Source organism: Nanorana parkeri, unplaced genomic scaffold, assembly GCF_000935625.1.
Source record: "Nanorana parkeri isolate BGI_ZX_2015 unplaced genomic scaffold, ASM93562v1 scaffold147, whole genome shotgun sequence".
NCBI classification, from domain to species: Eukaryota; Metazoa; Chordata; class Amphibia; order Anura; family Dicroglossidae; genus Nanorana; species Nanorana parkeri.
The window spans coordinates 1,515,848-1,537,584 of record NW_017306415.1 but is presented as its reverse complement, the minus strand read 5'-3'; the positions used below and the strand labels follow the sequence as shown (position 1 = coordinate 1,537,584).

Here is a 21,737-nt window from a genome sequence, read left to right as displayed (position 1 = left end):
TACATCTAAACCAATTTATATATTTTTAACATTTATTTTAAAAAATTTATTTATACATAAACATGCACTTTTGACCTTGGTATCACAAATCATTCTGGGATTTCCAAAGCTCTGGTTTCTGTTTCTTTCTAATTGAAACTCTGTGCCATATAAAGCAGGGAGAGAGGGAGGGGGGAAGGAATCACTCCCCTGGGAATTTAGCTGTGTATAATGTGAGCGTCAGCTATTGAACTATGTGTGCAACATGGTTTTTTTCCAGCAAAGCAGTTAAGATTAGCCTGCTAGACATAGGAAAATGAGCCCAGCCATCCAGTTGCTCGATGGGAGATTGATTTGCAGTAATTCATATTTATCTGACTGAAAAATATTATTTTACAATTGTAATTTTCAGTTCTTAACATACCATAATGAATAAAGACAGTACATGCACAAAAACACTGTTCATTCCTGGGTTTTTTTTGTGGATAAAAATGTAGGAGCTGACTTGTTTTCAGAGAATTCAGGCTCCTAATCTTGGCTTCATTACCTACTGATCACTAACCTGGAACAAGTATGCAGGACTCAGGCGTTTACACTTCACTAGCTACATGCTTGCTCAAGGTCATAGACCCACCAGGTAGTGTAGCCAGGATAGAGTTGACAATACTGCAGTCTGTACATTTTAAATGCAAGGCAGCATTGCCAGCTCCCATATATCTCCTTTAAGAAATGAAGGAGATTGGTTAGCTTAGTGTACCTAAGGTTCTTTCCACCATCAAACTACCATATATATTACCTGTATGCAGTCTATCACTAAGTTTCTAAATTGAGAAATAATGTAAACGTCATGGATAGGTTGCTTTCATCTGTTTGGATATTCTTGTGATTGAAAGCTGGTTGAACTTACCTGAAAACTTATTTGTGCATGGCCAGCACTAGAGTAATAGTTAGGTACTATGGGCTGGGGACAAAGGTAGATGAGTCCCATAGACTTCAAACTGCATTACTACTTGGTGGATTTTTACTGCCAGGCCGGAGCTCCTGAAAATAGGTGAATTATGGCAGCTCCCTGAGAAGCCAGAGATGAGCTGAGAATATGTACACGTGGATCACATACAGCTTGAGGCCTCGTTCACACCAGACACATTGTGTTCAGGCCCGATTCCGGCCAGAACGCACTGCAGCGCATTGCTGCCGGCTCACTATGTTGTGGGGCAGGAGGGGGCGTGGCTACGTACGGTGCCATTCACTTCAATGGACCGCCATGCCACCTCCTGCCCAAACATGCATACCCAAGGCACATTATGCCTGCGGTCCGGTCCAAACAAAATGCTGCAAGCACTATTTTGTTCAAACCGGACCGTATGCATAATACGCATTGCGGCCGGAGGGCATGGCTACGGTGCCATTCACTTCAATGGACCGCCATGCCCCCTCCTGCCCCACAATATAGTGAGCCGGCCGCTATGCGATGCAGTGCGTTCTGGCCAGGATCGGGCCGGAACGCACTGTGGTGTGAACGAGGCCTGAATGTTTATTGATTGGAAGTGTTTGTGCTTTCTATACACCAGCTCCCTATGACGTGGAGGTACAATTTGTACATTGTTTTTTTTTTGTATACCAGCATTCAATTTTCTGCATGTACTGACAGGTACAGGCAGGACTCCCAGAGGCAGGGGCAGTGGTGTCACAAGGGGGTTGCAGCCCGCATTGTGTGACACTATCAGTGGGGGTGACAGCAAAATGAATGGCAGTCATTTTGCTGTCACCCCCTAAGTCGGGCACTCAGTCGTGTCCACTGAGAGCCCAACTGCAGCATGAGAGAGAGAGGGGGGGACCCGGTGGCATACCCATCACCAAGATGGCCGCCAGCAGTGAAGTCAAACCACAAACGTCATAACACATGTGCAGCAGCCACACCGGGTGACACCGACCCTGGGGCTGCCCCTGGGCAGAGACATGTTTGGATTTGTAATTAAAGCACAGCTAGAGGGCCAGAGTTGCCCACCCTGGTGTACGGCCTTGGAAGCAGACATGATGGTCCCAGGTGTGTACACCGTCTGTGTGTGGCTGTGAAAACACGGAGCGGTGGGAAGCAGCATGTGAGGGCGCACAGCTCCTGCGTCTACATAGAGCTGCCTGCTCGCTTCTTCCCACAGCTCTGGGCACATGATAAACCTGATAAACCAGCCCTTCACATTGTATGGGGCAAAAAACCCCATGTGAATGAGGCCTTAAAATACATATATATTGTAATGAATACATAACTGCATTGACTGTTTCTTAAGCTGCCTGGAGTTCAGCTTTGCCTCAATGTCAAATGTTAAAACCTGAAATAACATGTGTGAACTCTTGTGGGGTGTGAAGCATGGTGAATGAAGGTAGTGTGGTAAAGGGTTACAGGGGATTCCTGTCAGTTTTTGTGACACTTCCTGGCCATGGACAGGGCTGACAGGAAGCAGTGTCTGGGTGCAGGCTGTGAGCTCTCATGGCTCAGCCTGCACACAGGAGGAGCTGTGCTGACACGTCAGAATAGAAGAGACACTTGTAAACACAGCTCTTCACTGGCCAGGAAAGAGGAAGGCGCTTCAAACTTCACACAGGGCGGCTGCTGGAGCCCGGCTTCTGGTATGTACCGATCGTTATGGCCCCTGCAGGCTGAGCAGAAACTATGGGGATCTGCCGGAGAGAGTAACAATGAGTTGCTGGATTGGGGTGGAGGGACTGTACCGGTGATCGAAATGTTCTACATACTTTGACAGATGAATGTGACGTGGAGGAGAGGCTTTGATTAGTAAAATCATTATATAGAGAGCTCATCTACTACTTCTATGTGTGTATAGGGAATGTATGGAGGAAATGTCTTCTGTCTCTGAATTGTGTTTGATTGTTTTTATGGTTTCATTTATGATTTCATAACATTCCCACTCAGTTCGTTAGCTTATTGATACATTCCCTCTCAGTTGTATCATTTATTGATACATTTCCTCTCAGTTCTATCATTTATTGATACATTTCCTCTCAGTTATATAGCTTATTGATACATTTCCTCTCAGTTATATATAGCTTATTGATACATTTCCTCTCAGCTCTATCGCTTATTGAACTTATCGCTCTATGGCTTATTGATACATTTCCTCTCAGTTGTATCATTTATTGATACATTTCCTCTCAGTTCTATCATTTATTGATACATTTCCTCTCAGTTATATAGCTTATTGATACATTTCCTCTCAGTTATATATAGCTTATTGATACATTTCCTCTCAGCTCTATCGCTTATTGAACTGATCGCTCTATGGCTTATTGATACATTTCCTCTCAGTTCTATCATTTATTGATACATTTCCTCTCAGTATTATCATTTATTGATATATTTCCTCTCAGTTCTATCATTCATTGATACATTTCCTCTCAGTTCTATAGCTTATTGATACATTTCTATAATTTGAGTTTATATTTGTGTTAAAATGTCACTGTATTGGGTCAGTAGAAATATGGCGGCTACTCCACAAAATATAATTGTGTCCCAGGAAGGCTTTTGCAGAAGAGACATGTTTCAGGCAATTCAGTTTATCACTTGGGACACTTTACCGGTGGCATGGTCCCTTTAAAAAGTCCTGCACCTCATTCATGAAAGCCTTGTGACAGTTTTGGTAAGAGTTCCGACAGATTCAGGGAGACCTTAGTTGTGCCACTTTTACAATGTGTCCCTATGGATGTGACAGATTCATAAAGTATTACAGCCAGGTCGTAGATATGGAAAATGGAGGTGATTAGAACCAACCAATAGAGAGGGCAAGAGTGCAGCCACGGTGTAATAAGGAGAGCATGTGTGCATGCGTCACCCCCTCCTGTTACTGGTTGCTAGGATGCTGGCGGGAGTAAAGTGTCATTGGTTGCTAGAAGACGCTGGCGGGAGTAAAGTGTCATAGGTTGCTAGAACACTGTCAGAAGCATAGCTTCATTGGATGCTAGAACACTGTTGAAAGCATAGTGTCAATGGTTGCTAGGATGCTGTTGGAAACATAATGTCGTTGGTTGCTAGGTTGATGTCAGAAACATAGCACATTGGTTGCTAGAAGACTGTCAAAAACTTAGCTTCATTGGTTGCTAGGACGCTGTCAGAAGCATAGTTTCAGTGGTTGCTGGGACACTGTCGAAAGCATAGCGTCATTGGTTGTTAGGACGCTGTCGGTGGCGTAGCTTCGTTGGTTGCTAGGACTCTGTCGGCGGCATAGCTTCGTTGGTTGCTGGGACGCTGTCGGAAGCATAGCGTCATTGGTTGCTAGGACGCTGTCAGAAGCATAGTTTCAGAGGTTGCTGGGACACTGTCGAAAGCATAGCGTCATTGGTCCTCTCAGTTGTATCATTTATTGATACATTTCCTCTCAGTTCTATCATTTATTGATACATTTCCTCTCAGTTATATAGCTTATTGATACATTTCCTCTCAGTTATATATAGCTTATTGATACATTTCCTCTCAGCTCTATCGCTTATTGAACTTATCGCTCTATGGCTTATTGATACATTTCCTCTCAGTTGTATCATTTATTGATACATTTCCTCTCAGTTCTATCATTTATTGATACATTTCCTCTCAGTTATATAGCTTATTGATACATTTCCTCTCAGTTATATATAGCTTATTGATACATTTCCTCTCAGCTCTATCGCTTATTGAACTTATCGCTCTATGGCTTATTGATACATTTCCTCTCAGTTCTATCATTTATTGATACATTTCCTCTCAGTATTATCATTTATTGATATATTTCCTCTCAGTTCTATCATTCATTGATACATTTCCTCTCAGTTCTATAGCTTATTGATACATTTCTATAATTTGAGTTTATATTTGTGTTAAAATGTCACTGTATTGGGTCAGTAGAAATATGGCGGCTACTCCACAAAATATAATTGTGTCCCAGGAAGGCTTTTGCAGAAGAGACATGTTTCAGGCAATTCAGTTTATCACTTGGGACACTTTACCGGTGGCATGGTCCCTTTAAAAAGTCCTGCACCTCATTCATGAAAGCCTTGTGACAGTTTTGGTAAGAGTTCCGACAGATTCAGGGAGACCTTAGTTGTGCCACTTTTACAATGTGTCCCTATGGATGTGACAGATTCATAAAGTATTACAGCCAGGTCGTAGATATGGAAAATGGAGGTGATTAGAACCAACCAATAGAGAGGGCAAGAGTGCAGCCACGGTGTAATAAGGAGAGCATGTGTGCATGCGTCACCCCCTCCTGTTACTGGTTGCTAGGATGCTGGCGGGAGTAAAGTGTCATTGGTTGCTAGAAGACGCTGGCGGGAGTAAAGTGTCATAGGTTGCTAGAACACTGTCAGAAGCATAGCTTCATTGGATGCTAGAACACTGTTGAAAGCATAGTGTCAATGGTTGCTAGGATGCTGTTGGAAACATAATGTCGTTGGTTGCTAGGTTGATGTCAGAAACATAGCACATTGGTTGCTAGAAGACTGTCAAAAACTTAGCTTCATTGGTTGCTAGGACGCTGTCAGAAGCATAGTTTCAGTGGTTGCTGGGACACTGTCGAAAGCATAGCGTCATTGGTTGTTAGGACGCTGTCGGTGGCGTAGCTTCGTTGGTTGCTAGGACTCTGTCGGCGGCATAGCTTCGTTGGTTGCTGGGACGCTGTCGGAAGCATAGCGTCATTGGTTGCTAGGACGCTGTCAGAAGCATAGTTTCAGAGGTTGCTGGGACACTGTCGAAAGCATAGCGTCATTGGTTGCTAGGACGCTGTCGGCGGCATAGCTTCGTTGGTTGCTAGGACTCTGTCGGCGGCATAGCTTCGTTGGTTGCTGGGACGCTGTCGGAAGCATAGCGTCATTGGTTGCCAGGAAGCTGTCCGGAGCATAATGTATTGGTTGCTAGGACGCTGCCGGGAGCATAGCGTAATTTGTCACTAGGGTGTTATTAACTGCAAAGCAACCAATGACACTGTGCTGCCCAGGGGCTGAACATGCACTGAGTATGGAGTGTCCATTATGGCTAAAAGAAGGCCAATATCTGATTGTATAATGTCCTTTAAGATGACCATACACACTGTATTCTGATTGTACAATGTTCCTTAAGATGACCATAAACACTGTATTCTGATTGTACAATGCCCCTTAAGATGGCCATACACACTGTATTCTGATTGTACAATGTCCTTAAAGATGGCCATATACACTGTATTCTGATTGTACAATGCCCCTTAAGATGGCCATACACACTGTATTCTGATTGTACAATGTGCCTTAAGATGACCAAACACACTGTATTCTGATTGTACAATGTGCCTTAAGATGACCATACACACTGTATTCTGATTGTACTTTAAGATGGCCATATGCACTGCATTATGAGTGTACAATCTCCTTTTAATATGGCCACACACACTGCATTGTGATTGTACAATCTCATTTACCTCTACCAAAATCTATGCCTGCCTGATTGTATATAAACTGAGTACATTTGCCTAGGACGGGTTTAATATCGTATACATCTAGGAAAATGTCAAACGGCAATGAGATTGTAATGTGTGTTTTTAAATTGGACTTTGGAGATCTGGGACATTCCTTGACCCTTTGCACAATCTTCTGTGCTTGCTTCCTGTCATCATATCGCCTGTGAACAGAATGTTCATCTACTGAAGTCATGTTCCCAAATGACCTGTTGACATAACAATTCAGTCATCTGTAAGTTGTTCTCCAGCATTACACTGAGGGGTCTAAAATGCTTTCACACATTTGCCTGCTTGGATTCCATTGGGAAAATATGTGTATCCTGGATGAAAGTTGTGTGAATTTTTGTTCCAAAATATTCATTAATAGACCCCTAATAAAGGTCCATTCTGTGTTTTAATGCACCACAACGGCAACTATGAATCACTGTGGTGCAGTGTTGATGCGAATGCTGCAGGTCTTTTAAACCCTGTGTTGTGTTTGGAATGATCTGCCTTTCTGCACCACAAGGTAATGCACCACAACATAGCAGAACAATGTCAGTGGGCCCTCACTGCAAGAGAGCCAGGGAGGGAGCAGGCACCCGTGAATGTACGGAGCGAGCAGGCACCAGGGAATGTACAGAGGGAGCAGACACCAGCGAATGTACGGAGGGAGCAGACACCAGCGAATGTACGGAGGGAGCAGACACCAGCGAATGTACGGAGGGAGCAGACACCAGTGAATGTACGGAGGGAGCAGGAACCCGTGAATGTACGGAGGGAGCAGGCACCCGTGAATGTACGGAGGGAGCAGGCACATGTGAATGTACAGAGGGAGCAGACACCAGCGAATGTACGGAGGGAGCAGACACCAGCGAATGTACGGAGGGAGCAGACACCAGCGAATGTACGGAGGGAGCAGACACCAGCGAATGTACGGAGGGAGCAGACACCAGCGAATGTACGGAGGGAGCAGACACCAGCGAATGTACGGAGGGAGCAGACACCAGCGAATGTACGGAGGGAGCAGACACCAGCGAATGTACGGAGGGAGCAGACACCAGCGAATGTACGGAGGGAGCAGACATGGAGGGAGCAGACACGAGTGAATGTAGGGAGGGAGCAGACACGAGTGAATGTAGGGAGGGAGCAGACACGAGTGAATGTAGGGAGGGAGCAGACACGAGTGAATGTAGGGAGGGAGCAGACACGAGTGAATGTAGGGAGGGAGCAGACACGAGTGAATGTAGGGAGGGAGCAGACACGAGTGAATGTAGGGAGGGAGCAGACACCAGTGAATGTAGGGAGGGAGCAGACACCAGTGAATGTACAGAGGGAGCAGACACCAGTGAATGTACGGAGGGAGCATGCACCGGTGAATGTACAGAGGCAGCAGACACCAGTGAGTGAACGGAGGCAGCAGACACCAGTGAATGAACGGAGGGAGCAGACACCAGTGAATGAACGGAGGGAGCAGACACCAGTGAATGAACGGAGGGAGCAGACATCAGTGAATGAACGGAGGGAGCAGACATCAGTGAATGAACGGAGGGAGCAGACACCAGTGAATGAACGGAGGGAGCAGACACCAGTGAATGAACGGAGGGAGCAGACACCCGTGAATGAACGGAGGGAGCAGGCACCCGTGAATGAACGGAGGGAGCAGGCACCCGTGAATGTACGGAGGGAGCAGGCACCCGTGAATGTACGGAGGGAGCAGGCACACGCGAATGTACGGAGGGAGCAGGCACCGGTGAATGTACGGAGGGAGCAGGCACCGGTGAATGTACGGAGGGAGCAGGCACACGCGAATGTACGGAGGGCAGTAAAGGGGCTAAGATAATGTCTGGCTTTAAAATTGATTTGCCCATTTTAAAACTATATACAAAAAGGGACTTATTCTGGACACCGCTGCACGTTGGGTATCGTTTTACTCGTTGTAACCTCATCTTTTATATTTCATTAAAAAAATTGGTATTTTGTTGTGTTTTGGGGCATTTAATTAAATTTTTCACTAAATATTGGGGTTTAATAAGGAGTTGCGCTAATATTGCGCAACATAAAAATTTGCAACTACCACCATTTTATTCTATAGGGTCTTGGCATTCAGAAAATATATAATGTTGGGGGGGTTTAAGTAATTTTCAGGCCTAAAATGTGGAATATAACATGGGTACAAAAAATGAAAAAAAGGCCTCAGTCATGAAGGGGTTAAGGAGTGAATCCATTCAATATAGAGGCTCCTATACTGCATTGGTTGTCATGGTAACCACTCCTATCACAATACAATAACAGGCCCTTGAACTGCTGCCAACATGGTTGGCAGTAACTACTTCTACAAGGTACACATACAGCTTGCTTGTGTTATTGGATTAGGCAACACCTTATGATTATATAATAACTATATTACCGGCTTTCTCTTTCACTTTTAATTGCAGGTCATTTTTACCTGACATTGCATTCTGAATGATCTCAGAAGTGTCTCAAACTGATGCCATTGACACAAGCCCATCCACCCTGGCCCTTAGTAATGTCCTCCACCCCAGAAGCATTTCCTTTGCTCTCCCACCATTCAGCCAGGGTGAAAATTATACCCGTTCTTTCTGGCTGTGGAGGAGTATGTGATTTACTTCATGTGACAGTGCTATTGCTTGATAATTGGCCCCGTTCTGTCACGAATGGATTATCGTAACCGTTTGTGTTTAGTGTTCAACAAAAAAAAAAAACCTATGTTCATGCACATGGGTTGTAGTGCGATGCATTACAAACAGCAGTGTATGCACCTCTTTTGGGTGTATGCACCTCTTTTGGTGCATTAGGCAGCCTTTTCAGATGAATGGGCTTCCTTAACACAATGCCTGTTAACACGCAGCATAATGCATGTGCAATGGTGCAGCACAGCATTGTGAATGGGGCTTTACAGGAGAACTATTGGGAGAGTAAAATGTTCTCTTCCCAAAAGTTTGAGCCGGCGTGGGATACTGTAGCTGCTACATGCTCAAGAACTGACCGATCACAAACCCCTGATCTCTCCCAACTTTTCCATACAGAGTCAGTCACCAGGACCCTGCAGGGATTCCCCCCGCCCTGTCTATTTCTCCAGTGCTCATTGGAGGGACAGACAGGGGAGGCAGTGGGCACAGCAGGCTGTGGCTCTAGAAAGGTATGGCCAGCTATCAATCAGGCAGTGGGTTGAATCCCGACAATATTGTGAGGATCTTTTCCGGCTGCAGTGCGGCTCTGCGCTGTCAGTGTTTAGTGGGCAGTAGCCAGCTATATGTTGACTTTGTGTCACAGAAGTGCATTAGTAAATGCACTCCTGCGACCCAAAAGAGGACTAAAGGCCAAAAAAAAAAAAAGTTTGGTCATAGTTTTCTTGTAATGCTTCTGAAACAAACCATGTGTTTGTTTTTCATGGCAAGAAAGGCCAAGGATCCAAGGGGTTCCCCAGGGATTCATTTGAATACTGAGATAGTACTTCCCTGCATATGTGCACCATTGTTATCTTCTGTATTTTATTTCTGGTTAGGTTCATTTTAAAGTCCACCAACAGGCAATTTGTTGCCCTGGCAGTTCAGCATAGTAATGTGTGGGCAAGGGTGTGGCTACAGCCATAGAAGACCTTGTGGCTGTCATGGGGCCCACAGGCACAGGAGAGCCCAAAGCTGTCGTACCAGTAATTTATAGACATGTGCGATTTGTTTCGTTCCGAATCGAAATTCGGACGAATTTTCGGAAATTCGGATGTATCCGAATTCCAGACATAACGAATGCAAACGAATCCGAATTTCCATTTCCGAAATTCAGTAGCGGTAGTTCGAACGTTCGTTTTGTTTTCGGTTCTTATTCGTTTCTTATTCGTTTCGTTCGTTGGAGCAAAGTGACATTAGAGAAGGAGAAAAATATTTTTTCCCCCTCAAATGTCACGAACGAACGAAACGAATAAGAAAGGAATAAGAACAGAAAACGAAACGAACGTTCGAACTACCGCTACCGAATTTCGTCCAAATCCGAATTCCGAATCCGAATTGACTTTCACACCCGAATCCCGAAAAACGAAATAACACAAATCCGAATTTAAAACGAAACGAAACTAAACAAATTTTTTGGCAGTGCACATGTCTAGTAATTTATGCAGGTAGCAGTAGCATTTGGCACATAGATTGGAATAAAACAACAGGTATATATAGTTTTGTTAAGTTCTATATGATTAATATGAAAGTAATTAGGATTTTGTGTCACTATAGGAACTCCTTTTGAGATGGACATTAAAAAGACAAGGGGGTCCTTAAGGCTGGGTTCACACCTAGGCTTATAGAATATGCGTGTTTGTTGCGCGTTTCGTGACACGCGTTTTTACCGCGATTCGCGTTTCCGAGGGCTACCTGGCTGTATCCCAATGGAAACGCGCGACAAAAACACCCCAAAGAAGCTCCTGTACTTCTTTGGGCGTAGGGCGTTTTGTAGCGCGTTCATACGGCCTGTAATACGCCCAGGTGTGAACCGTACCCATAGGAAATAATGGGATTTCGGTGTTTGAGCATTTTGCAGATCGTTCGAACGCGCTACAAAACGCCCAGGTGTGAACCAGGCCTTCTAGTCTCTCTGTGGAGCAGATCACAGAGAAATTACCCTGGGTGTGGGAAAGTTTTCATGGCACACATTAAGCCCCATAATACCAAGTCAGCATCATTTGAAATCCTAAGGACACCTGAATATTGTTACTGTGCATTTGCACACGTTTATGTGTACTAGACAGATGTACCTAATAAAATGGCCACTGAGCATATATCGCTATATACCGTGTTTCCCCGAAAATAAGACACTGTCTTATATTTTTTTTGGCTCAAAAAAACACACTAGGTCTTATTTTTGGGGTAGGTCTTACTTTCGGGGAAACGGGGTATGTTGTAGGAGATATTCACCTATCTGCAAAATATACTGAACATGAAGATTTAAATTGCTCATGCATGATTGTTTAAAGTCTTGACTTTTAAGTTACGTCCACACTTGATTGTCGGAATCTTCCCTTTTTTTTGTTTTGTTTTACCTGTGTTTGTACATGTTTTCTGTGGTTTTTAAAAAAAATGCATTTTCATGCCTGATCATGTACGTTTAGGCCAATGGAAAGCAGGTTGCTAGGAAGAGGAGACGGTTTTTAGGTTCTCCCATTAGAGTCTATGGGGCCAAAAATGGGTGATCATGCCCCAAAGGTATCCAGTATCCAGTTTGAGACGGGTTTTAAATCCGTCAGGCCTGTGCCCTTTTGAGAAGCTTTTTATATTGGGTTCTAAGTGCTTTCTGAATTCCTGTTGAGGAGATGCCCTCTTTTTTCCAGTTCTGACAACTGTCACCTGGACAGAAGGTGAGGTTAACCATTTTCTAATGGGGTCACAGACGGACAATAAAAACGAGGTTTTAACCCTCCCTAGTCTAATAGATTGTGTTTTATTGCTGTCTGTCTTCTGTTTTGCCTGATTTCCGCATGTTCGCGGCTATAGTAATAGTCGCAAATCAATGGAATCTGGGAAGTTGTAAAGATTTTAGTGTTTGCATGCGTGCGTGCCTTGGAAAACCGTGCGGGAAACGCAAATGCTATATATGAATGGAGCCCAATTCTATATTGATCCCAGTGGTGTAATCCTCCATGTCCTCCTCCTTGTATTGAGCTGCCTCACTTATATATCCCTGTGCTTTTATATGTCAGTTATAAATCAGGAAAGTCATTTGGTTACTATGTCAGAAGTTTTGGGTTTGCCACGAGTCCCTCCCCGCAATCTTTCTGCAGGTCACATGGTTTTAGCTGGAAGCACGAGTCTCAGGACACTTATTTCTCAATGATCAGGGGGTTGTTGCCAGTTGTATCATGACTCAGCACACATTATCATGAAGCCCATTTGTACAGCTGTGTTTCACTATGTTATTGAGTGGTTGCTAAAACAGAGCTGGTATGCGTTGCATTAGCTCTGAGAGTACAAATTCAGTGATGCGTGGTCAGGGAGTAATTATAACTTTCTTCTATTTTAACATACGCAGTAATAATGCATGAGCAGTTTTGTATTTTACAGACTGCTCTCTATTTGGGGGTGTCCCATGTGCTGTTTTATATTTTCTATTTCCCTAGGATATCTACAAAGCAGAGACATGAATAGTTATGATTTCATTAAAGTGGAACTACCCCGTACAATACTCGCCTTTGCTCCAGCGATGTCAGCTCCTTCCTCTGTGCACCACCATCTATTCCCTGGCTTCTTTCAGGTTCGGGGTCTTCGGGTACCTTGATTGGCCAGGATAACGTAACTGCATGCACATGGAACTCATTTATCCCGGCACCTCCGCATGCCAAGAATGTACAAGCTACACATGTGCAACTCAGTGTAAATTCTAAAGCTTCTTGGGAGGAGGAAGGTAAAAAACCTTTATTGTGAGACTTGATATGTCTCTTCTGCATTAATAATTAAGGGTTAAGTTCCACTACAATATTGTAAAGATGACAACATGACTCTTAAGGGCCGGTGCACACCTATGCAACACCTCACCGCGAGGCAATCGTGCGTGATTCCGCGCTGATTGCCCCGCGGTCAGGAGCCGCATAGGTGCACACCGATCGCGCTGTGGGTGCCATTATTTTCTAATGGCACTCCAGTCGCACCGGGCTGATCGCGCGCTTTCCCGCCGCGATTCCGCCCGTGCTTCCTAACACGATCGCAGCTAAAACAGCCGCGCGTTGTGTATCACAAAAAAAAGGTACATGTACTTTTTTTCTGCGATTGCCGCGCGGATGTCACCCCATTAAAACCAATGGGGCTGCGTGGCAATCGCGGCCTGCATTGAGCAGGACCGGGTCGCGTAGGTCTGCACCAGGCCTGAAAGTGGAACTTGGATTTCAGATAGAATGAGCAAGAGTTAGAACCTTTGTCATGCTTTTACTACCGGTTTCTCTTTTCAGATTTCTTTTGATGACACAATAGGGAGTAGCAGGGACACAGTTTCGAATTTCTGTTTTTAAAGCATGATATTACAGTGAATTTCAGTCCAGGAGTAACATGAACCCAGGTAATGTGATGACACCTCCCAGGAGATATGTCATTGAGTGCCTAGGCTCACAGGAAGTGGGTTAACTTACACTGGCCATCAGTCAATGCAGATGAGACGTAAAGAGATGGATGGAGATCAGGGGACAGCGCTGGAGCATGAAGAGGGTAAGCAGTGTTTGGCCACTTTTTTTCAAACCTGAAATAATCAAATGAAAAAGCTTAAGGTTCTGATTTAAATCTACCAACGCAATACATAGGGTTTCTACCTAATCGGTTATTTCCATCAAAGGATTTTGGTCCATGATTGAGGATAAATCAAATGATTTTGCCTAGTTTGCTCGAGAGGGTTCTCGGCCCTAAAAACTGAACAACCAAAGCAATAATGGCTCAGAGTGTTTCTGTTAATGTTTTCCTGTGTTTGTTGTTTAGTTGAGTCCTGATACTTTGTGGCCACGTGAACTTTGGCACATTAGATCCGTCCGCCAGCAGCTCCCTCTCCTAGCAGGCATTTAATCATTGCCTTGGTAATACTATCTGGCCACCTCAGCCTTTGTTATCACCTTTTCCTTTTGCTGACTGTCTTCCAGAAAGTTTGTATAGCGTGGCCAGTGTGAGATTTACTTTCAGTCCTAGTAAGCAATCTGGTTTTAGCTTCTTTTAGTACTTACTAATTTCTTCTTCATTCACTCCAAAGAACTTTCAACAGTTTCCTCCAGTCCAACATCACCGTTCTAGGCATTAGTTCCAAGCTGAAGGAGCATAGTTCTAGTTTTTATGACAGTGTGAAACCTCTGCCCTTCAATGTCTTGCCTAGGGTGGCCAAGATCTTCCTGGCAAGAAACAAGCATCTTGTGTGGTTACAACTTATACCTACAGAGATCTTTCAAACCAGAAAAATAAAGCCAGTCACCGCTTCCACTTCTCCCCATCTCCTTGGCAGGACTGGATAGTGCTAGCTGACATAGTCAAAGGGGCCTGTTTAGAAAGAGTGGTATAGGGAAACAAGTCTGACATCTCATCCCTCAGGGCCCCCAAATGTATACAAAGGCATATTACATTTTGGCATATCGTGAAAGCAATGTACTGCTTGTAGAAAATTGTCTTTTTAAAAACTTGCCTGCAGAAAACTGTGTGTTTTTGTACAGTAGCAGATTGGAAATTGGGGTATTTTCTATAAAGTGTTTTTAACTTCAGAAAGTTAGGCTTAAAAATGTGACGTAGGTTCTTCTTTTTCTTATTGGTTGCATTAAAGCAACTCTGTGCATTAAAGCAACTCTTTTCTCTTGTTTTATTGCATTGCAACCTAGGGCATTGTTTACACCAAGCGCGGAGCAGGTGCAGAGCAGAGCAGTTGCAGACCGTATCAAAACTGCGTCCAATGTATTCCAATGGTATTTTTTTCTCAAGTTCACATCACAGCGTGCAGTTCCAATACAGGTCCAGAGCAGGTGAAAAAACTGCAGCAAGCCCTATTTTACCTGCTCTGGAATGCATGCAAACCCATCAAAAACGCATGCAAATGCATGGAACGTACTGAAAGCCCATGTTAAACTAAAAAAATTATATATTTTTTTTTATTTACCAAAAACGGCCCGGAACGCTTCAAAAACGCGGCACAACCCACTGATTTTGGTGTGAACAAGGCCTAAACTGGATTTTTGGGGGGTTTGTATCATGTTATGTACACAACATGCCACTTTATAGGTGAAAAAGTATTTTTATTATGGCACAAACAATGTTTAAAGGAGAACTATGAGGTGAGTGCTTTTCACTCACCTCATAGTTCTAGCCGACCTGTGACAATGAGACTGTCACAGGTCGGCTCAGTAGATCGGGAGGTGAGCGAACACATACCGGCATTCGCTCACCTCTCGATCCTGTCATGGCTCTCTGCCATGACAGGGGAGGGGCTGGATTCCCCTCTCCCCGCTCCGATCTGCCAGCGCTGACTGGCGGAACAGACGGGGGAGGGGGGCGTGTACAGCTGGCTCTGCCTCTAGGTAGGCAGAGCCAGCTGTCAGTCACGCAGCTGGGCGGATCCCGACATAATTGTCGGGATCCGCTTCAGCTGCGGCGTCTTAGTATCCCGCAAGCTGCTGCTCGCGGTATACTGAGTCTAGGGTGACGGGAGGACGCTAGTTTGTGTCCTCCCGTTACCCTAAGGAGAACTATGGGGAAAAGCCTTAACCCCATAGTTCTCCTTTAAGACAGAAGTAAAAACATGAAATCTTGAGTGCTCATAAGTATTCACCCCCCAAAAAAAATACTATGTGCAGGCACCATTTGCTACAATTACAGCTGCAATATCTTTATTAGCCTAGATTGTCTAGTCACTGGGAGTTTTGCCCATTCTTCAAGGCAAAACTGCTCCAGCTCCTTCAAGTTAAATGGGTTGTGTTGGTGCACAAGTCATGCCACAGGATCTCAATTAGATTGAGGTCTGGGCTATGACTAAGTCATTTCAAGACATTTAAATGTTTACCTTTAAAACACTCCAGTGTATCTTTAGCTGCATGTTTTGGGTCATTGTCCCTCTGGTAGGTGATCCTCTGTCCCAGTCTGAAATCAGTGGCAGACTGAAACAGGTTTTCTTCATGAATTGTATTTAGTGCCATCCATTTTTCCTTCAACCCAGACCAGTTTTTTAGTCCCTGCCAAAGGAAAGCATCCACACAGCATGATACTGCCACCACCATGCTTCACTATGGGCATGGTCTTCTCAGGATGATGGGAAATGTTGGGTTTGTGCCACACAACGCGTTTCCCATGATGGCCAAGAAAGATCGATTTTAGTCTGATCTGACCAGACAACCTTCTTCCATATGTTAGGGGAGTCTACCACATGCTGTTTGGCACACTCCAAACATGTATTCTTATTGTTTTCTTTTAGCAATGGCTTTTTATCTGGCCACTCTTTCATAAAGCCTCACTCTGTATAGTGTATGGCATAAAATTGTCCTTTGGACAGATACTTCCATCCCCTCTGTGGATCTTTGCAGCAATGTTATCATTGGGTTTTTGTTGCATCTCTGGTTAATGCCATTCTTGCCCGGTTTGTGAGTTTTACCAGACGGCCTTCTCTTGTCAGGTTTGTTGTGGTGCCATATTCTTTCCATTTTGTTATACTGGATTTATTGGTGCTGGGTGGGATGTTCTAAGTCTGGGATTTTGTTTATAACCCAACCCTGATCTGTACTTCTCTACAACTTAGTTTCTGACCTATTTGGAGAGCTTCTTGGTCTTCATGTTGCTTGCATAGTAGTGTTGCAGACTCTGGGGCCTTTCAAAACCTTTTAAGGGGTATTTAAGGTGGCCATACATTGTACGATTTTCGTTCGAAAGGTTTCATTTGTGCCACGAACCCTCGTTTGATTATACCTAGACTTCCCCACTCAGCAAAGTCAAATGTCGATTTCCTAAATCGTTCGTTAACCATTCTAACCAACGAATTTTTGACGAATGACGGATATAATTTACTTTTGCGCACGTGCTGTTTTCTTGCTGATATTTTTGACGAATGAAAACCCCACCGATTCATCAATTTTTCGTTCGGTCAGAGAAAAAGTTTTCAGCCTGACTGTACAAAAATTTTGAGCACAATATCAAAAACAAAAATCATTGCTCAACCATCAACTGTTTGAATGAAAATCTAACAATGTATGGCCACCTTTATACTGACATCATGTGACAATTTGATTGCACACAGGCGGACCTTTATCAACTAATTTATTGGTTTTCGAAGGGGGTCAATAATTATGCACACTCAAGATTTCAATTTTTCTTGTCCTAATTACTTGTGTCACAACATATTATTTTGCACCTACAAAGTGATAGGCACATTTTGTACATCACATGGTACAAACCCCCAAAAATCTATTCTAACTCTAGGTTGTAATGCAATATAGCAGGAAAAACAGCAAAGGGGGTGAATAGTTTTGCAAGGTACTGAATATCCAAACATGGTGTTAAAGAGATCCATGTTTGTTATTGATCCGGACATCAGGTAAATCATCCCCCTAGCAGACAATCTGTTCAAGTGATTTCTGAGCAAATGACAAAGTTCATCCTCAGAGATACACATGTGCTGTGCCTGGTGCACTGAGCAAACACAGGTTCCTAGTTTTATTGCCGGTTGTAGCAGATAGGGGTGCCTCAGTTTCTGAATCATAGTGTTTGTTTTCTGTCAGTGTTTTTACACTGCTAAACAGTTTTGTAATAGGAAATAAATATCCTAAACATGGACCCATGGTATGGTAATGTTTACATGTGAATTGGCTAATAATAAAGCCCATACTCCGGCTTGGGCACAAAATGTACAAAATCCTAACCTCTTGCAAAAATAAAAAAGCCGTTCTTGTTGCTTTACACCGATCTCTGTCGCTGTTCCCCACAGACTCTCTGATCCATTGGCTCAGCATCATTCAACCCAGTTTTTTGTCAGAGTGTCAAGGCTCTGTCCCCACCCTAGACTGTAGAATGCTGCAGAAGAAGAGGGCAAAGAGGACCTGTAACCAGCAGGGCTGGGTCGAGGATGGGCAGAAGTGGTGGCCATCTTGGGTGCATCAGCAAGAGGGTGGCACAAAAAATACAGGGCCTGCAGCCTATGCTAATGAAGTAGTTCACAGCTTATGGGGGAAGGGGTGCACTTTGGCTTTTTCACCTCGGGTGCTAAAGGACCTTGTCCCAGCATTGGTAACTGGATCTAAAATATCTCGAAAAAAGGTGTGTTGTTGGTTTTAAGGGGTGGGGTGGACCTGAGCTCGGAGCTGTAAGTAGACCATACCGCAGGAGGTGTAAAAAAAAAAAAAGTATCAGCAGATAACATGCAATCTATTTTATTATTACAATTTACACCTCGCTGTGAAATTTTATGTTCTCTCTTCATACTAAATAAATCAACGTGTATATAATGTGGAAATCATGTGAACAATATATCACAACTTATTCTCACCATATAATCATTTCAACTCAGTCCACCATGTGAAAAATCTGGAAACTACAATCATGTTCACAGTGTGGTCAGTGTGTATGTTCACAGTGTGGTGTCAATTATAATCATAGATTTACCACAGTGTGATCACTGCTAATACTGCAGCTAGGTTGAGGTTTGAGGTTTCACTATAGGAGCACAGATTTATATCTCTTTTGCCTAAATCGCAATCCTACCTCCGGTACTGTTTGATTTTAATGATAGGTGCCTTAATTGTACTATTTTGTATTGTCCCTAGAATTTGCATTTGCATTTTAGGTTTGGGCTTTGTACTTCCTTATTGTACCATTGAGTATTGTCACTTATACGGAACAAAGAAAGACATTTCTATCCATCCTACTATAGTACAGTCTGTGGAAAGAGTTTTTACTCTGAAGACAACAAAAGAATGACATCATAGGAAATATTTCTGTATCTTCTGGTATGCATTTATAATAATGATTTGGTAAATATAACATTACAAGGAATGAAGACACGCATGCCTTCTAATCCACCAGAAATGTGTCCTAAAGTCCTCTAACCTCAGCCATGTATGACATGATAAATATCATACATGATCCATACAGTACGTCCAGGCTCCTTTGTGTCTGTTTCCTATGGCAAGCCAATTGTCTGAGGGTCGGTGACCTACTAAGATTACCCTGAGTTTTGCACAGCGCCATCCGTGCAGTCACCATGAGCACCACCAATATTGTAAGGTTGTAGACCATAAGGAGTGTAGGTGGTTCTTGGAAACAATGGTGATATGATAAGGGATCTTATGTGTTGTGCGTTTTATTTTCCTAATGTATGATACTAAGTAGCTATGGACGTCCATATTTTTTTTCTAGTTTCTGTGCTTGTTCACCATGTGGTTTATTAATCCCCAACCAACACCTGTATATGGGACTCTACAAACCTAAACTATAACCCATATATAATAGACAGAGATGTATAGCCACCACATATGATCAGTACAATAACAAAGAGTTCATATTTATTCCAAAATAATGGAGTCTGTCGGTTTCTTCATCTGTTGACGATTAACTTTTTGTGCAGCAGTAACCACAGCCTCCCAGACACTGTTCAGAGAGGTTTTCCTTCACTGTAAATCTCCCGTTTAAGAAGGGCCCACAAGTTCTCAATAGGGTTTAGGTCAGGTGAGGAAGGGGGTCAGGTCATTATTCTTCTATCTTTAAGGCCTTTATTGGCTAGCCGCACGGTGGAGTACTTCGATACATGAGATGGAGCATTGTCCTGCATACATATCATGGTCTTCCTGAAAGATGCAGACTTTTTCCTGTACCACTGCTTGAAGAAAGTGTCTTCTAAAAAGTGGCAGTAGGTTTTGGAGCTGATTTTGAGTCCATCTTCAACCCGAAAAGGTCCAACTAGCTCATCTTTAATAATACCAGCCCACCAGTACCCCACCTCCACCTTGCTGGTGGAGTCGAAGTGGAGCTCTGTGGCGGTTACTGATCCAGCTACAGGCCCATCCAACTGGTCCATCAAGTCCATCACTCTCATCTCATCAGTCCATAAAACCTTTGAAAAATCTGTCTTCACATATTTCTTGGCCCAGTCTTGACATTTCAACTTGTGTGTCTTGTTCTGTGGTGGTTGGGTTTCAGCCCTCCTTACCTTGGCCATGTCTCTGAGCACTGAACACCTTGTACTTAGGTTGCAGTTGAGGAATATGACAGCACTGGAGGATAATGGGTTCCTGGTAGCTTCGCGTTTGGTTCTTCTCAAATCTTTGGCAGTTAATTTGCTTACCTGATCTCCACTCCCCCAGCAGTCAGCGCTCACCTCTCTCCCCTAGATTCTGCCTTGTCGGCCGTCCTTTAGGTGTCCTCCTATAGCCCTGCATTGTACATGACAATGTCAGCAGGTCTCCGATGCCAGGGCGCAAGGGGGAAAGAGGCTTTGTGCGCCAGTCTTGGAGCTTGCAGCAGTGGGAATCGGGTAACTAAAGGTTTTTTACACAGCTCCCGTAGACCTAAACGAACAATTAAAGCAGAACTCTTAACCCTTGCAGTGGGGCTACCCCTGACCGCAAGGATTAAGTACTCATTTTTGTCTAGGTTCAGAAATAAAAAGGTTATACTCACCCGAACTTCTGATCCACCTTGCTCTTAGACCAGTCCTTTCTGCCTCACTCCGACTGTGCTGCAAAGTCCCATGAGTAATCATGTTCTATACACAGTGTATAGGACGTTGAAGAACACACCATTACTTCAGTGGAGGAGGAGACAGGTGAAAGGGGCCAGTCTAACAGCAAGCCTGCTCAGAGGATCAGGCGAGTATAACTTTGTTATTTTTGAACCAAGACAAGAACGAGCAATTATCTTAAGAATATTTCCCCCCCGGAGTTCTTCTTTAACACTTGCATTGTGGGGTCAGCCTTGTGTGAATGAGGGCTAAATCTTTAAAAAAAACATGTTTATCTTGTGTAACCTGTTAGTTTTGTTTGGACTGACTCTTTATTAACATGCAAATGTCATTATTGTCTTTACTTTCACTTTTATTTTCCATATTTGTTAGTGGTTTGTAGTGGGAATCAGACGTGCGCCTTGATATGTACATGAAGGAAATTCAATTTTCACATAAAATCCTCCACTTTAGTCCATGAAATGAAGTCTTTTTTTTCCCATGTGATTGCATAATATTTATACTATATTCCTCCATTTTTAGGGAAATTATAAAGCCTTTTGTCCTCAGTGTGACGGCTACGTTATGCTTTGTTGCTCAAGTGGCATTGGGAATGAATCAAAGACCGGCATTAATTTATTGGATAACAAAGACTCTCTTTACAACAGATTTTCTCTTATCATTGCCAAGAATCCTCCAATTATTCGACATGAACATGAACAGAGATGTACTTGTAGAGATACAAGCAGAGCGAAAAAGTATTTTGTGTTTTAAGGAACAAGAATGTATTTTATACTCTCTCCACATTCTTTTTCTGAAGGGTTGGAACAACAATTAGGAAATGGGAAATGGCAATGGGGAAAAATCTTTTTTTATCACTCATTAGCTTCCAAAACTTTTACATTACAACGTAGCTTGTTAAATCATTGTAAGGCTCGCAGAGAGGCACAGCAGTGGTATGAATGGTTGCAATGTTCCAGTGTAAGTGTAGGCAGCTAGAAAAGCCCCCTTTTAACCCCATAATGTATCTTTAACAAATATTTAAGTCTATTCATAGTATCATAGTCTGTCTTTGTAGTAGCCTCCTGTAATTCCCTGGGACTTCAGAGAGGGAGGGGCAGCACTGTCGACCAATCCGTTTTT

At 43.5% G+C, this 21,737-nt stretch overlaps 1 protein-coding gene across 1 annotated transcript in view; it reads left to right on the top strand.

Annotated features, from left to right (window-relative positions):
• Positions 1–2,446: 2,446 nt before the first annotated feature.
• LOC108785180 (serine/threonine-protein kinase Sgk3) overlaps positions 2,447–21,737 on the top strand; it is a 63,670-nt gene continuing 44,379 nt past the window's right edge. Inside the window, exon 1 of the mRNA XM_018554214.1 lies at positions 2,447–2,607. The gene's annotated coding sequence lies outside the window, so the exon portion shown is untranslated. The remainder of the gene's footprint in view (positions 2,608–21,737) is intronic.